General features: G+C 40.6%; 1 protein-coding gene across 5 annotated transcripts in view; it reads right to left on the bottom strand.

The window, feature by feature from the left end:
* The window catches only part of LRRC8C (leucine rich repeat containing 8 VRAC subunit C), a 138481-nt gene that overhangs the window by 27783 nt on the left and 94234 nt on the right, over window positions 1-16464 (bottom strand). For 4 of the 5 annotated variants that reach the window (XR_012512490.1, XR_012512486.1, XR_012512488.1 and 1 more), the window contains 2 exons: window positions 8761-8825; window positions 7971-8118 (listed from right to left, as the gene is read on the bottom strand). The exons of the other annotated variant lie outside the window; for it this stretch is intronic. The gene's annotated coding sequence lies outside the window, so the exon portion shown is untranslated. The remainder of the gene's footprint in view (window positions 1-7970; window positions 8119-8760; window positions 8826-16464) is intronic. 5 annotated transcript variants of the gene reach the window in all.

Below are 16464 nucleotides of genomic sequence, written 5' to 3'. Positions count from 1 at the left end.
ATCCTAAATATATATGCACCCAATACAGAGCACCCAGATACTTAAGGCAAGTTCTTAATGACTTATGAAGAGACTTAGACTCCCACACAATAACAGTGGGAGACTTTAACACCCCATTGTCAATATTAGACAGATCAACGAGACACAAAATTAACAAGGCTATCCAGGACTTGAACTCAGACCTGGACCAGGCAAACCTAATAGACATTTACAAAACTCTCCACCCCAAATCCACAGAATATACATTCTTCTCAGCACTACATCGCACCACTCTAAAATTGACTACATAATTGGAAGTAAATCACTCCTCAGCAAATGCAAAAGAATGGAAATCATAACAAACAGTCTCTCAGACCAGTGTGCAATCAAGTTAGAACTCAGAATTGGGAAACTAACTCAGAACTGCACAGCTTCATGGAAACTAAACAGCTGGCTCTTGAATGTTGACTGGATAAACTCTAGAGGAAAATAAATATATTTTCTCTAGAGGAAAAAATATATATAGCAATAAAATGCCCACATGAGAAGCAAGGAGAGATCTAAAATCGACACCCTATCATCAAAATTGAAAGAGCTAGAGGAAGAAGATTAAAAAAACTCAAAAGCTAGTATAAGACAAGAAATAAATAAGATCAGAGCAGAACTGAAGGAGACACACACACACACACACACACACACACACAAATGCTTCAAAAAATGAATAAATCCAGGAGCTGGTTTTTTTGAAAAGATCAACAAAATAGACCACTAGCCAGATTAACAAAAAATAAAAGAGATAAGAATCAAATAGATGCAATAAAAAATGATAAAGGAGATATCACCACAGATTCCACAGAAATATAAACCATCATCAGAGATTATTACAAATAACTCTATGCACATAAACTAGTAAACCTGGAAGAAATGGATAAATTCCTGGACACTTGCATCCTCCCAAGCCTAAATCAGAAAGAAGTCAAAACCCTGAATAGACCAATAACAAGGTCTGAAGTTGAGGCAGCAATTGAGAGCCTACCACTAAAAAAAAGCCCAGGTCCAGATGAGTTCACAGCGGAATTCTACCAGACATACAAAGAGGAACTGGTGCTATTCCTTCTGAAACTATTTCAAACAATCCAAAAAGAGGGAATCTTTCCCAAATCATTTTATGAGACCAACATTATCCTGATACCAAAACCCGGCAGAAACTCAGCAAGAAAAGAAAACTACAGGTCAATATCCATGATGAACGTAGATCAAAAAATCTTTAACAAAATATTGGCAAACCGATTGCAACAGCACATCAAAAAGCTTATCCACCATGATCAAGTAGGCTTCATCGTGGGTATGCAAGGCTGGTTCAACATACACAAGTCTATAAACTTAATTCACCACATAAACAGAACCAAAGACAAAAACCACATTATTATCTCAATAGATGCAGAGAAGGCCTTTGACAAAATTCAACAGCCCTTTATGTTAACTAAATACCCTCAACAAACTAGGTATTGATGGAATGTATCTCAAAATAATAAAAGCTATTTACAACAAACCAACAGTCAATATCCTACTGAATGGGCAAAGACTGGAAGCATTCTCTTTGAAATCTGGCACTAGACAAGGAGGCTCTCTCTCACCACTCCTATTCAATATAGTACTGGAAGTTCTAGACAGAGCAATCAGGCAAGAAAAAGAAATAAATGTATTCAAATAGGAAAGGAGGGAGTCAAATTGTCTCTCTTAGCAGACGACATGATTGTATATCTAAAAGACCCCATTGTCTCAGCCCAAAATCTAGTGAAACTGATAAGCAACTTCAGCAATGTCTCAGGATACAAAATCAATGTGCAAAAATTACAAGCATTCCTATACACCAATAACACACTTAAAGAGAGCCAAATCAAGAACGAACTGTCATTCACAATTGCTACAAAGAGAATAAAATACCTAGGAATACAACTAACAAGGAACGTAAAGGATCTCTTCAGGGAGAACTACAGACCACTGCTCAAGGAAATAAGAGAGGACATAAACAGATACTTTGTGTCTCATTCCATGCTCATGGTTAGGAAGAATCAATATTGTGAAAATGGCCATACTGCCCAAAGTAATTTATAGATTCAATGCCATCCCCATCAAGCTACCAATGACCTTCTTCACAGAACTGAAAAAAACCACCTTAAACTTCATATGGAACCAAAAGAGAGCCCGCATAGCCAAGTCAATTCTAAGCAAAAAGAACAAAGCAGGAGGCATCACACTACCTGACTTCAAGCTATACTACAAGACTACAGTAATCAAAACAGCATGGTACTGGTACTAAAACAGAGATATAGACCAATTGAACAGAATAGAGGCCTCGGAGGCAACACAACACATCTACAACCATCTGATCTTTGACAAACCTGACAAAAACAAGCAATGGGGAAAGGATTCCCTGTTTAATAAATGGTTTTGGGAAAACTGGCTAGCCATGTGCAGAAAGCAGAAACTGGACCCCTTCCTGACACCTAACACTAAAATTAACTCCAGATGGATTAAAGACTTAAACATAAGACCTAATACCATAAAAACCCTAGAAGAAAATCTAGGGAAAACCATTCAGGACATAGGCATAGGCAAGGACTTCATGACCAAAACACCAAAAGCATTGGCAACAAAAGCCAAAATAGACAAATGGGACCTAATCAAACTCCACAACTTCTGCACAGCAAAAGAAACAGTCGTTAGAGTGAATCGGCAACCAACAGAATGGGAAAAAATTTTTGCAGTCTACCCATGTGACAAAGGGGTAATATCCAGAATTTACAAAGAACTAAAACAGATTAACAAGAAAAAAACAAACAAGCCCATTCAAAAGTGGGTGAAGAATATGAACAGACACTTTACAAAAGAAGACATACATGAGGCCAATGAACATGTGAAAAAATGCTCATAATCACTGGTCATCAGAGAAATGCAAATCAAAACTACATTGATATACCATCTCATGCCAATTAGAATAGCAATCATTAAAAAATCTGGAGACAACAGATGCTGGAGAGGATGTGGAGATATAGGAACACTTTTACACTGTTGGTGGGAGTGTAAATTAGTTGAACCATAGTGGAAGACAGTGTGGTGCTTCCTCAGGGACCTAGAAATAGAAATTCCATTTGACCCAGCAATCCCATTACTGAGTATATATTCAAAGGATTATAAATCGTTCTACTATAAGGACACATACACACGAATGTTTATTGCAGCACAGTTTGCAAAAGCAAAGACCTGAAACCAACCCAAATGCTCATTGATGATAGACTGGACAGGGAAAATGTGGCACTTATACACCATGGAATATTATGCAGCCATCAAAAATGATGAGTCTGTGTCCTTTGTAGGGACATGGATGAACCTGGAAACCATCATTCTCAGCAAACTGACACAAGGACAGAAAATCAAATACCACATGTTCTCACTCATAGGTGGGTGTTGAACAATGAGAACACATGGACACAGGGAGGGGAGCATCACACACTGGGGTCTGTTGGGGGGAAATAGGGGAGGGACAGTGGCGGGGGGAGTTGGGGAGAGATAGCATGGGGAGAAATGCCAGATATAGGTGATGGGGAGGAAGGCAGCAAATCACACTGCCATGTGTATACCTATGCAGCAATCTTGCATGTTTTTCACATGTACCCCCAAACCTAAAATGCAATAAAGTTTTTTTTAAAAAAGAAAGAAATTATTTTTATTAGACAGGATACTGACATAGAAAATCTGGAGACTAGTTTGACTGGTAAAGTCCTGAGAAGTAGCCCGAAAATTGATGATAGGCAACTCTCAATTCAGAGTTACTTTCTTGAGATCTTTTGTTTTCTTCTGAAAGTGAAAGTCAGAAGAATTTCAGATTAGCTGAGATTTCTGTTTGTTGAGTCTGGTTAAATCTTTCCTCTCTCCTTTTCCAGGTACTGGTAAAATTTTTGGGTTAAAATATTAGCAAGAACATAACAAGGGGAACATTCCCTCTCTTTTTACAAACCATCTACATCTTTGGCTGCAAGATCAACTTCATATACGTAATTATCTCTTGCTGAAAACATTTCATCTTGATTAATTAAAGAACTTCTGCTGCTACTAACAGCAGGGAGGAATTTCTGGAAAGGACTCCAAAGGCCCTTAGCCTCTTTAAAACTCTACTGCCTACAAGTCTAGACTAGCCGATGCCTGCTGCTACTTCAGTCATTTTATCTAGTACGGCACTTCTGCAGGTGGCGGTTGCATACTTTCCATTACTTCTGTTACAATTTAACACGACTGACATAATTGACAACGTTAATTTTTTAAAAATAGTTTTCTATTTTAAATGTCATGGATTTTCATTGTAGAACATTTAAAAACACAGAGAAACACAAAGAAGAAAATAAAAATCATCTATAATCACACCACTAGGTAATAAATGGCATTAACATTTTGGTGAATACCCCTCAAGTATTTTTTCTATTCATATCATTTAAACTAATATATAACTAAAAACTTATATTCTAATAGGGGGCTGATATTTTTCTACTAAACAATATATCATACCCATTTCCCCATGCAGTTAAGTATTCATATACAATATGTTATTTAATGGCTATGTAGTGTTCAGTTGTGTAGATGTATCGTAATTCATTTAAGAAATTCCCGGTTAAGAACCATAATTAATTTGTTGTCATTTTTCTCACTGTCGTATGTAACATAGATACAAAAAGCCTTATGTGTAAATCTTCTCAAGAATCCCTTCCTTCCTAATGGTAAGTTCCCAGAAATGGAATAGCTGGCTGACAAAGTTTGAACATTTTCAAGTCTTTTGCTATAATCTTGCCAAACTGTCCTTCAGAAGGATGCACCAATTTATTCTCCTAAAGAAGTTTAAGGGAGTAACTGTTTCTCTACATTTTCAACAATATTCTGTCTTCAAAGTAAATTTTTACCAATTTGACAGTTGAAAATGAGAATCTCATTTTTAATGAAATTTCCTAGAGTTGAATTCTGTTTCATATGTGTAATTGGCCGTTTGTATGCAGGCCCTAGGGAATGGTTCCCTAATGCTGTCTTCTCAGTTTCCTGCTGAGATGCTTATCTGCTATGTTTCAGTTTGCAGGTGAGCTAATTGTTTGGTAGTTTCAACTGTCAGATCATTTCTAAAAATAATTTTTTTCAACTTTTATTTTAGAATCCAGGTACATGTGCAGGTTTGTTACAAAGCTATATTATGTGATGCTGAGGTTTGGAATACGAATACATACATCACTCAGATAGTCAGCATGGCACCCAATAGGTATTTTTTTCCAACACTTACCCCCACACACTTCTTGTATTTCTCAGTGTTTATTGTTCCCATTTTTATGATCATGTGTATGCAATGTTTAGTTCCCACCTATAAGTGAGAACATGCAGTAGTTGGTTTTCTGTTTCTGCATTAGTTTGCTTAGGAAAATGGTTTCCAGTTCCAACCATGTTGCTACAAAGGACATGATTTCATTTCCTTATGGCTGTAGAGTATCCCATGGTGTATATGTACCCCATTTTCTTTATCCAATCCAGAGTTGATGGGCACCTGGTTTGATTCCACATCTTTGCTATTGTGAAAAGCACTGTGATTAATATACGTGTGCATGTGTCTTTTTGGTAGAATGATTTATCTTCCTTTGGGTGTATACCCACGAGTGGGATTGCTAGGTCAATTGGTAATTCAACTCTCAGTTATTTGGGAAATCTCCAAACTGCTCTCCACAGTGGCTGAACTAATTTACATTCCCATCAACAGTGTGTAAGTGTTCCATTTTCTCCACAGCCTTGCCAACATCTATCTTTTGACTTTTAACAAAAGCCATTCTACTGGTGTGAGATAGCATCTCACTGTGGTTTTGATTTGCATTTCTCTGATGATTAGTTATGATGAACATTTTTTCATGTTTGTTGGCTTTTACATCTTCTTTTGAGAAGTATCTGTTCATATCCTTTGCCCACTTTTTAATGGGGTTGTGTTTTGCCTACTGATTTGTTTTAGTTCCTTTTTGATTCTGGATATTAGACCTTTGTTCGATGCATAATTTGTGAATATTTTCTCTCATTCTGTAGGTTGTCTTTTTACTCCCTTGATGGTTTCTCTTGCTGTGCAGAAGCTCTTTAGTTTAATTAAGTCCTTTTCATTTTTGCTCCAAAAATGAATTTTATGGCAATGTTTGTTTTATATATACTTCTTTTTTTTAATCTTCTCTAAGAAGGTCATGGAACGTGAATGCATCTTAAAAACAGTCCAAAGTACTCTGCTTTCAAATTTGCAAGTAGTCATTCTTTCTAATCCACTCATATAATTACTCTGTTTTAACATTGTCTACTGACTCCTTTTCACTTTTCAAATGAAAACCAAACCTACTTTGAAAAAACTAGGTAGAGCTACACTGTTCAATACAGTAGCCGCTAGTCACATGTGGCTATTTATATTTAAATTTTAAAAATAAAATAATTAAAATTTCACTTACTCACTTGCTCAACAGCCACATGTGGCTGGTAACTGCCCTGTTGACATCACAGATGTGGGACTTCCACAGATAGTTCTGGACAGCACTGATAACATTTTAACTCTTCCAGTCCCTGGACCTGCTCTCTCCCATATCTTCTAGCCTCTCAGAATACCTTCCCTTTTTCTTTGGCTAATTCACCACTTGTTCCATGTGGTGAGCAGGTCTATGCAAACCTAACTCCAAAGGCCAAGGGAACTGAGAGGCCAAAGTGAGAGGTTGACAAATCCAGTTTCTTAGAAAAAAACTTTTACTAGGGACTTAGGAACAGAAACAAGGTCTCTGGTGGCCATGAGACAGTGGATTCCTACACTTGTAACAAGCTTTTAGAGTAAAACATGGGCACGTGATCATGTTTAAGATTTTCTTGTGAAACTTGTGATAATTGGGAAGGTTAGGGAAGCATCTTTTTCAGGCTATCTATGCTATAACATTATTTAAAGACCTTGCTGCAGAAAACTTTGCTAGATAGGAGTCAAATAGTAGCCATTACGGCGATTTCACCTTAAGATGTTGTCACTCTTGCCATGTAACAGGCTATTTTTCTACACCACTTGTCCTTCAACGTACAGCTCAGACATCCCCTACTCTGGGGCAGCCTTTCCGGACTGCATGCTTCCCCACCTGGACTGCATGCCCTTTTTGGGCCCATTAGAGTCCTGGGCATAGAGTACTGATTGCAGTCCATCTTAGACATTTGTTCACTGGTTCTTGTCCCCTGCCAGCTCACTGAGGGAAGAGTATGTGTCTTTACATTCTGATTCTCTAGTTCCCAGCTAAGTTCTGAAAAACAGACAGAACTTGGTGTATGCTGAATAAACAGACTGCTCACCGTTTGCCCCACCCTGTATAGGGGCAATGGTTTATCCCTCAAAATTCCCAAAAACTAAAAACATACCAAGGGCCAGGCGCGGTGGCTCAAGCCTGTAATCCCAGCACTTTGGGAGGCCGAGGCGGGTGGATCACGAGGTCAAGAGATCGAGACCATCCTGGTCAACATGGTGAAACCCCGTCTCTACTAAAAATACAAAAAATTAGCTGGGCATGGTGGCGCGTGCCTATAATCCCGGCTACTCAGGAGGCTGAGGCAGGAGAATTGCCTGAACCCGGGAGGCGGAGGTTGCGGTGAGCCGAGATCGCACCATTGCACTCCAGCCTGGGTAACAAGAGCGAAACTCCATCTCAAAAAAAAAAAAAAAAACCATACCAAAAGAAATTCAAGGAGCAACATATTTATATTAAGGATAATTTAATTATTAAGAATAATAAAATAATGAAATACACAGGTCTATTTTATGAGCTGCCTCACAAAGGACAGTGGCCACAGCAATACTACAACATTGTTCTTGTTTATATACATATATACACACGTATTACCTTTATACTTGAACAAGTATTTATTATTGGAACAATACTAAACAATATCATTCTAATTATTCTTACCATAAATAAAAGCCGTTGTGAAAGCATATCTTTTATCTTTAGTCCTCCAGAGTCTCTCTGGGGTCTTCATCTAATTTTCCTTCTAAAGTTACAGCATACTGCTGGCAGAATGTGCATTTGCTAGTGCCAAGCCCAGATACTTTTTTCTCTTTTAAATAAAAAAAAAATCACAATTAATATATAATTCTTAGGGGAAAAATTTTAAAATACTGATACATATAAAGAACAAAAGGAAGCCCACTTATCATCCTGCCACTGAATGACAATCTCTGTTTGCATTTGAATGTATATCTTCTTCCAATTTTTAAATATATGAATATATGTTTTTTCTTTCCTGCATAAGTGAGATTACACTGTGCTTAATTTTTAAACTTTACTTTTTTCAATTAACACTTAATGAATTATATGTCAATGAATATATTTGTAACATTATTTTAAATGTCTACCTAGTGTTTTATTGTAAAAATATATCATTTAAAAAATGACTCTCATTTTTAGGAGCTTAGATTGTTTTCATTTCTCCCCCATCATGTTAATAGTGATGTGACAGTTCTCCCTCTGCCTAAGTGTTTTCCAGGGATCTGCTGGTCTGACTCTGTTCTCTTCCAAGGAAGAAACAAGGAACAGCCTTCTTTTGGGGCCTTAGCGGGTGTCAGGGAAAGGTGATTATAAACCAGCTTAGGCCAACCCCGGAACAAACCAGCCAAATTAGTGGGTTCAGAGTGTTATTCTGAGTTCAGTGGGCCAGGGTTAGCGGATTCTCTAAAACAGAGTCTGAGGCAAAGCTTACCTGCTAATGCTTTTTCGGGAGGTGCCATGGCAGGGTTGCAAAAATAAGAGAAAGGAAAATCCAGGCTGGGAGGAAGGAAAGTGAATACTCGTTAACGAGTTGGTCACAGCTTCATGACAAAACAGCCGGATTCTTGGTGGTATGAGACATCCCTGGCAGGACAAACCAAACCACTGAGCCTAGGAATCATCCACGGGACGGAGGGAGGGCGTAGAGTTTATTGGCAGCTTCCTCGGGGTTTTTTTCCCCCCTCTATTTGGTCTAATGTCACCCTACGGGCATAAACTGCCTCTCACTTTCAGGTTGTGTCACCTGGTCCCTCTGAAGAGCCATGGTAGGGGCCAGTCTCATATTCCAAGTTGCGGCACTTCCTCTGTATCTGAAAGTGGTGGGAAGAGTCAGGGGCTCCCAGGGTGTGATCAGGGGAGTGTGGATGTCAGAGATGCCTGGCTCCCTGCCCTGGCAGACAGGATCCTGCCAGAGGCTGAGGCAGGGGTTGCAAAATAACTAAGCAATGGCACCATTGGAGGAGAGGTGTGCTCGCTAGCATTTCAAGACTGTGGTTTTCCCAGTAGTATCAAAGCCTTTGGTTTGGAGAACCAAGACATTCTGTAGAGTGCTTTCTAGAAGAAACACTAAGACCCAAGCTACCCAGGAGGGTAGGGCAGGAACAGAGCATTAGAAAGAACGGGAAAACGAAACTAAGTTCTGTAGGCGGAAAGCTCCACCTTTCCTCTGGGGACAGAAAAAGAGCAAGAGGTCTGATGGGGACACTTGGCTAACCAAGCTACGTCTTCCAGTGCATCTCTCGCCCTGGGTTACCCAGCCCACAGTACTCCGAGCAGGCAGCCTGGACTGACTCAGGAAGCAGGCTTGAGGGGGATGGGCAGATAAAAACCTTTGCACATTCTCATACACCCTGAGAATAATGACACCTCACAAATGAGCACACCAGTACAACAAAGGGTAGAGGCAGAGGGAGGAGGAGAACTTTGCACTGAGAATGGTGCTCAGAATTTATTCAGGCAAGCTGGGTGGTTTCCTTTTGACTTTCCGGACATGAAAACAGGGCACATTTCCTGTAATCGGCTGGAAAGCAGCAGCAAAGCAAAGGAAGAAACCGGGGTGTGAAATAAGGTGGAAGAGGCAGGGACAAAGGACAATGAGTCTGCTGGCTGGTTTTCCTGAGGTCTAGTGATGCTAAGAACAAGCTGAAGCAACACGTTGATGTTTATGAGTCTCATGCACTGTGAAATTTGCTTGGGGCATTGCTAATCAGCCGACTCTTGGCTTCTCTCTGTAGTCTTTAGTTTTCTAAAAAACCAGATGGTAGTTTTTTCTTGTTACAAGAATTTGAACACAGAGAACTCAGACAGACTGTAAGGTTGCCCTGCCTTTGAATGTAACTGTGGATGGGCTTAAATATCTTCCCCAGTTTCCCACCGCTGGAGGATAAAATAAAGAGCTCCTGTGGCATGGGCACCCTCAGATCCTCACATCTTCCCATCTTTACCTCCCTTCCATTACAATGGCCACGACCCTGCCCTGGCACCAAACCCTCCAAATCATACCACCTGGTCTTTCAGGCCTCTGTCCCCACCCTAAAAGCTCTTTCCCTGAGGTCCTCTCATTTCTCTTCTGGGGATCATCTGCAGCAAGACTCAGTTCAGGTTCATCTCCTGAAAACTTTCCCATGGCCAGGTGACTCTGGCCCACTTTCCCTGCTGGTCCTAGAGTGAACAGACTTCTAGGTTAGCTCTTACGACACATTGTAGCTATCTGAATGCATGGATGCCTTTTCCTATTAGATTATGGACTTTTTGAGAACAAGGATCATAGTACTGATTTTTTGGTCCTTAAGTATCTAGAATAGTACCTGCTACTTGGAAGGTTCCCAGAAAATGCTGGCTGGTTGAGAAAGCAGTTGTGTGTCCAGAGGGCTTCCCTGACTCACTCACCGCATTGCTTATCCTGCTGCCCAGCCATAGCTGCTTAGCTGTGACTCCTCCATGATGCTCCAGCTCCTTGATGACAAGGATGTAAACTTGCTGCCTCTGCAACAATGCCTAGCACATTCTGGGTCTTAAAAATGTTGACATTAGGAAAATGTGCAGTATTGTAGGTAATTTTATATTATCCAGAGATAGAGCTCGGACTACAGTCATCATGAGACTAGCAGGTTTTCTGAGTGCAAGCACTGAGCCAGGCACATCACCTACCTCAGACCACTGATCCTCACAGGAACTTTTAGAATAGGTTTCCATGTTATGGATGAGGAGGATGGAGCTCAAGGAACTAAGTGATTTGCTCCAAAACACACACGCAGAAAGTGGCAGAGATGGGATGTAAACTCTGGACTGAATGTGTAATGGCCATGCATTACGTCAGGGCCTCCCAGGCTCAGATTCTCTGATGTAGCCAAAGTTTTGGCTCTAGCCCTTAGTGCCTATAACGCCAGCTACCTGTCAACATCTGAACTTCAGAGAAAAGAGAACGAATCATCTTCCCCCAACTCCACTCAGTTCTTCTCAGAGCCCACCTAACTGTTCCATGACATAGCTAATCAGGCACTTGGCTGAGGTGTGACCAGCATCAAGACATTTTAGCACTTTCTGGGAAGGACCAATATATGGTTATCTTTAATATAAACAGAGGCTGGAGAGTTTAAATGAACTTGCCCAAAGACATGCATCAGGCAAATGGATAGTAAGAATTGGAACTCCTTTTGGACTCCAGGGCTTGTGCTGGAAAGGCAGGTCAGGCCTATCTTGTGGTCCACCTTGAAAGTCAGGGTAAGGTCCACAGGCAATATCAAGAAGACACTGAGAAGGTTTTTGAGCAGAGGCGCAATAAGGTCAGAGTTACAGTTGGGAACAGTAGTCTAGCTGTGGAGAAGAGAGAGCCTAGCATGGAGGGGGATCAGCTGATGATGAGATTATTTAGGAGGCAGTTGCCAGTGTGAGAGTTGTGCCTAGAAGAGGTTTGCTTTTAAACACATGAAGCTTGAGATGACAGGACAGGAGAAATGTCCAGAAGGCAGTTGGAGGTGGGAGGTGGAAAAGAGATGCTGACCGAAAGTAGAAATACAGGAGATGCCACAGAAAGGTAGATGAGGCCGCCAAGTGCTGGGGTAAGGGCAAAGGGGGACAACAGGCTGAGGGATAAGCTTGAAGATTTGGCTTATTCAGAGGGCAGAAGAGGAAGATTGTGAAAGACAGCAAAAAGCAGCGACTTGTGTAGCAGATGCCAGAATCCCCTCTACAGGGTGGAAGTGTGTAGAGAAACACTTGGGTCAGCTCTGAGGGGGCGGGGGTGAGAGTGAGGAGGTACAGAATAAAAGACCAGGAAACAAGAAAGTTAGAGGGCCCTCTGCCAGAAGTGAGGAACCTGAGATGGGGTTGTGGAGCAGAGAAAAAGACGGGAGGGCTGGGAGAGGGAAGATGGGGTGGCTTTTATAAACATGGGGTTTTAGAGTAGCTTGCACTGCTCTCATGAGGGCTCAGCTGTCCCTCCAAACCTTCATTAAAGTCTCTAAAATGCACAAAAACCTGGTGCGTGAGTGTTGGGGGAAATCCAGGAAGAGGGCAGTGGCTTTAAGAGGGGTAGAACAGAGATCAAACTCTAGAATGGAGATCTAACCTAAGCAATGGTAAGCTGATGAATGGAAGATGTTCCGTAGAGACAGAGGCTCAGAGTCAGTGGCCTGAAAATGTAAACACACTGGAAATTTATGAAACCTTAGAGAGGGCAGTGGACTTGGGGTATGGCCAATTTCATCTAAATCTTGAGGGACATACAGATTCCAGTTTAACATCTGCACTACAACATTATCATGGATGATCATAACTATTAAATATTCTTTCTGAACAAGCAAAATGTGTTGGTGGATTTTACAAGATTAAACACGAGTGAGGCAAACCCTCAATGAATTGGTTTGGAGATTTAGCAGACTGGAGGGAGATCTTAATACAGCATTACATAGACATGGTTTATATCAGTCATTATAGGGCGGGCTGCCCAGCAGCGAGTCATTAGTTTAAATTGTCTGCTGGAGAACATCTCTGGGACTTTTCTGGTCCCTTTGCTCATGAGTAATTATTTCCTAGAAAACTTTTTCCAACCCAAATGTTTCTCCTGATCTAGAAGAATGATGTGAGTTAATTGAGAACGTTGCTGCAAAGCAAGGAGGCAGAAGCCTAGAAACCTGCTCCCGCTGCCTGTCCTGCAATTGCTGGGAGGGTTTGTCACTTTCACTAGGGTCAGGCTGGGGAGGGCAGGAAGCTAGGGCTCTGAGTACACTCCTGTGCTGGGATAAAGACAGAAGCTCAGGGGGTGGCTAATGGCCCACTCCTGGTCTCTCCACATTTTCACCGCAGAGACTGAGACATTTCCTCTTTTTCATTTGTGGAAGTCATAGACAAGGGGTTTGTGTGCCTGTATGTGCCCACCTGTCTCTGAGCAATTTAGGAAATTTTGGCTTACACTAGGAGATGCATGAGTGTCAACCAAATTTTGTAAAAGTGCCTCATTGAAATCCTGTCAAAAAGATAATGATTTTAAAGAGGCAATAAAATGAAATGATGGCTTTCTTGCAGTTATTTCATAATATGCTTTCTGCCAGGCTCTCCCAGCTTGCTGAAAGAAAAGGAGAAATGAAAACACTCGGTTTGGCAATTTTCTGCTTTTCTACAATAATCACTGGATATGCTGAAAGACTGTATGAAATTCATGAGTGTTACTTGGCTACTAGGCATCCTATCTTTCTTATCTATAAATGTTACCAAACATTAAAGAGTTAGCGGTCCTTACATGTAAAACATTTAGAAGTGCTGCTCCATGGTTGAAGAATTTGGTGTGAGATCTTGTGACAGATTGTATTTTTCGTAGATGGCTACGACCATATCTGCTGTTACGCATATTCTTAAGATGTGACACTGGCACTTCTCCCACTGAAAGGTGGGTTCTATGTCTTCTCTGCCTCTGCTCCAACATGGGGCAAGATTTATGACTGTTTTAACTAATAGACTGTGGTAGAAGTGAGGTCCGTGACTTTAGAGGATAGGCCATTAAAGATGATGCAGCATCCTTTTTGTCTTTTGGAATACTTGCTTTGGAGCCCTAGGCTATCATGTAAGAAGCCTGACTACCCTGCAGCTGTCATGCTGGGAGGAAGCCCAGGCTGCATGGGGAGGTCTAGTCTGGCTGATGGCCTCAACTGAGGTTCCTGCCAACAGCTAGAATCAGATGCCAGATATGGGAGTGAAGATACCTCCAGATGATTCAAGCTCCCAGCCATCAACTCTTTCCAACTGAGGTCCCACACATCATGGAGCATAAATAAGAGGTCTCTGCTGTGCTAAATTTCTTACCTACAGAATATGAGTGTCATAATGTGGTTGCTTTACACCACTAAGTTTTGGGCTGGTTTGTTACATGGAAATATTAAGTGGAACAGATATAAAACCAGGAGCCCTGTTCACTCCGTAAATCCTTCCAAGATACTCTGTTGGAGAGTTAGAGCTTCTTAGAAACCTCTGGACTAACTACTCTTCAGTGGCTCTGTTTGTAATAAACCTAGAGTTTAAGAGCTTCATCAAGAAAGAGAAGAATCTTGCCTAGTGTTATGGATTGAATTCTGTCCCCTTAGAAAATGTTGAAGCACTACCTTTCAGGACCTGTGAATATGACTTATTTGAAAACAGGGTCCTAGCAGATTATCAAGTTAAGATGAAGTCATTAGGGTGTATGACTATGTTCTTATAAAAAGGGCACACTTTGACATAAAGATAGATAGGCATGGGGAGAATTACCATATGAAGATAAAGGCAGAGATGGAGGTAATGCATCTACACGTCAAGGATCATCAATGATTGCCAGCAAACTACCAAAAGAAAGGAAAGAGGGACAGAACAAACTCCCCCTTACAGTCCTTGGAAGGACCCAACGCTGTTGCAAACATGGTGCTTTACAAACTGAGACAATAAATCTCTGTTTAAGCCATGCAGTTTGGGGTACTTTGTCATGGCAGCCCTGAGAAACTCATGTACCTGGGAATGAATTTGAACAGAGATGATGGTCCCTCAGGTTCCAAGACCCTTAGCTAATAGAGTTAGGCCTTTTGATTGATTCTATGGGTTTTTTTAAGAGCCAACTGGGTTCAAGTTACAATGGTAAACACCACAAGGAAATATAGAGATAAATAAGTCTGGTTTCTGCACTTAGTGGGCCTCCAACTTTGCAAGGAAAGATATGATAGGCCCTAAAACCATCCAAGTGGTAAGTGCCCTAAATAATGAGGCAGGTAGAAAGTGTTAGAGAAAGTCTAAGTAAGTATTGAAAACTCTTAAAAAACTTCATGGATTTTAATACACACAGGGCCCTAGATTGGATTTGGATGGACAGAACTAATGATAGGGCATTTCTATGAATATCCAACACTCTGTGTGCCCCTGTCTGATCAATCAAAGTACATAAATAGAGTAAGTATAATTCCTTTATTGTTGAATTTACTTAAAGCATTTGTAGAATCCTGGATAAATCTTTGGATAATGTTTTTTTTTCCTCCCTGTACACATGAGAAAAAAATATGATTCTAAACATTTGAAAACAACCCAGAATTCAACTTTTGTCTTACAAAGTGTAGTGCACTGCTATTAAGAATGTTCACACAGGATATGGTTCAGAGGGTGGGGAATGCCGGTGGGGCGGTGGGGGGGGATGGAAAACGTCATTATCAGTTTTTTCCGTAAGATTTTGAAATTAATTTTCTGGCCTTTTTGATGCAAGTTCTTGATCAGATTTATAACTGAAGCACTTAGTAGTCATTAGCAGTTTCTGAGTTAGGGAAAGTCACCTGAAAATAATTACCTAGCTGGTTTGCTGTACTTGAGATTTGATTATTTGAAAGTTGGTAGGATTTGAAGGGCAACAAATCATTCTGAATTTTAGAAAGCGTATTAAGCATCCTTTATCAGGAGGCTGCTTTCTAAGCTCCATTCTCCCTTTACCTCCCAACAAATGACAGCCTTATTTAATATAAACCATGTGTTTAATCTGACATTCTTTGTATTTCCCATTTGACATGAAATCAGTTTCTTTTCTTGTTTTCTTTTTTCTTTTTTTTTTTTTAAGAAATGGGGTTGTCACCGTATTGATGCTAAACTTAGTGCAGACATCCGATCGGCATAGCACACTACAGCCCAGAACTCCTGGGCTCAAGCGATCCTCCTACCTCAGCCTCCCATGTAGCTGGGACTACAGGCACCTGCCACCTCGCCGGGTCAAATCAGTTTCTTTGAGAGGTTACCTGGACTTAGGAAAATATTTACGTAGCTAAATGTTTAGATTGCATTGTTTTTTACTAAAGCTGAATCTCTGGTTTTCAATTTTACAAGTATGAATTTATTTTAAATACTTCATCACTAAAGGCTGTCAACATCCTGTCTTTGTTTCTAGATGCATAAACCTGCTAAATCTGTTAGCATGCTCTTATTGTCAAGGTTCAAAGTGTGATTACCAGGAAAGTCTATGAGTCACACCACCAGAGGCTACAACCTGGGGAGAGTTAAGAAAAAACAGTCTTCTAATTTTGAACAAACTGACTTCCTGTTGGAAAGGGTCACAGAAAAGCCATGCACCCATGAAATAAAACTTGGTTTTTATTTAGAGATCATTGTTGTACATAGCATAGCCTTTTAGAATTTT

The sequence above is a fragment of the Saimiri boliviensis genome, chromosome 11 (genome assembly GCF_048565385.1).
Source record: "Saimiri boliviensis isolate mSaiBol1 chromosome 11, mSaiBol1.pri, whole genome shotgun sequence".
Taxonomy (NCBI): Eukaryota; Metazoa; Chordata; class Mammalia; order Primates; family Cebidae; genus Saimiri; species Saimiri boliviensis.
Note: the sequence above shows the minus strand (reverse complement) of the source record. Positions and strands in the feature narration are given on the sequence as shown.